Raw genomic sequence first — 1,304 nt, forward strand, 5'->3', positions numbered from 1 at the left:
CCGGTGCCGCTCCCTCCCGCCCGGGAACCCCGCGGGGAAAATGAAAGCAAAACGCGGCGGCTCCTCCGCCGGCAAAACGAAAGTTGCATTGGCCGGGAATCGAACCCGGGCCTCCCGCGTGGCAGGCGAGAATTCTACCACTGAACCACCAATGCGCGCTCGACTACCGCTCCCCGCCCCTGGCTGAACCAGCTCACCGACGGCGCCGGTGGCACCGATGGTATCACACCCACTTGCTTCATTCTGTTTCTCAGCCTCACGCAGCTCTTCTCAGCCATCATTTCCAGGGGGGAAAAAGTTTTTAAAAAGTCAGCACTAGCCGTTATACATTGTTCCTGTAAAGGATTAAAAAAAACCCGGGAAAGTGTATAATGCACCAATCATACGCACCACAGAGTCTGGCCTGGCTGTTGGTCTTGTTCATCTCTCACAGATGCAAGATGTCACTAATCATTATTTCTGTGATCATTTTAAAAACTTTTTTTTTTCTCAGCATATTCCTTGAAAACTTCTTTCGTTTCTAAGCATTCTGTTTGTATCAGGGATAAACTAATAAGCAAGGAGTGATTTAATGGAAGAACTTCAGGAGATTACAGGTGAAGGTTTCCAAGATTCTTTACCCCAAGCACTATGGTTGGAGTCAATCTTAAAGGTCTTCTCCAACCTAAATGGTGCTGTGATCATTCTTTACATTTAAAAGCTTTCAGATCAAGTCACAAATGCATATTTTTGTTCCGTTTCCATCCTGGAAGGACTTTGCCAGGGGATGCCAACAGTTAAGGGCTCAGAGGCTCAGGTGACCCACAAAGGAGTCATCAGAGTGTGCTCACGATGGTCTCTGTGACTTGCCAGGTGATGACATTTCAGCACACTGTGCCTGTGTGTGGTGATATCAGCAGTGAGTCCCAGATTGTGCTGTGGCATGGCCGTGCTGTGTCCCAAAATAAACGATCAATTTGCCTTGGACACGCTCCCACAAAGGGCCACACATGAGCCAGAGTCCAAGGAAAGGCTGCAACGAGTGCTTCACGTCAAGGGAACATGGAGATTTACGTACAAAAGTGCTGGAGAACACAGCCCGGGCAGGAGGAACAGCTACAATCATTCACCTCAGCACAGGTCAGAAGCAAGCAGGTGTTTTCTGGTTCAACCTTCTGGCACTGCGGATCATGTTCAGTGTCCTGTGTTTGGATGTGCATGGACACCACAAGGTACAACCCAGCACAGCTCCCTTTCCTTCTCAGCTTCCGCTGCCAGAAGGCAATAATAAAAACTGTAAGTAATAATTATCACTTAGGCTGTGG

The 1,304-nt window shown here is 48.6% G+C and overlaps 1 non-coding gene across 1 annotated transcript; it reads right to left on the reverse strand.

Annotated features, from left to right (window-relative positions):
• Positions 1-84: 84 nt before the first annotated feature.
• On the reverse strand, positions 85-155 carry TRNAG-GCC. The gene has a single exon. It is a non-coding gene; the product is annotated as a tRNA-Gly (tRNA).
• Between the last annotated feature and the right edge of the window lie 1,149 nt (positions 156-1,304).

The sequence above is a fragment of the Geospiza fortis genome, unplaced genomic scaffold, assembly GCF_000277835.1.
Source record: "Geospiza fortis unplaced genomic scaffold, GeoFor_1.0 scaffold193, whole genome shotgun sequence".
Taxonomy (NCBI): domain Eukaryota; kingdom Metazoa; phylum Chordata; class Aves; order Passeriformes; family Thraupidae; genus Geospiza; species Geospiza fortis.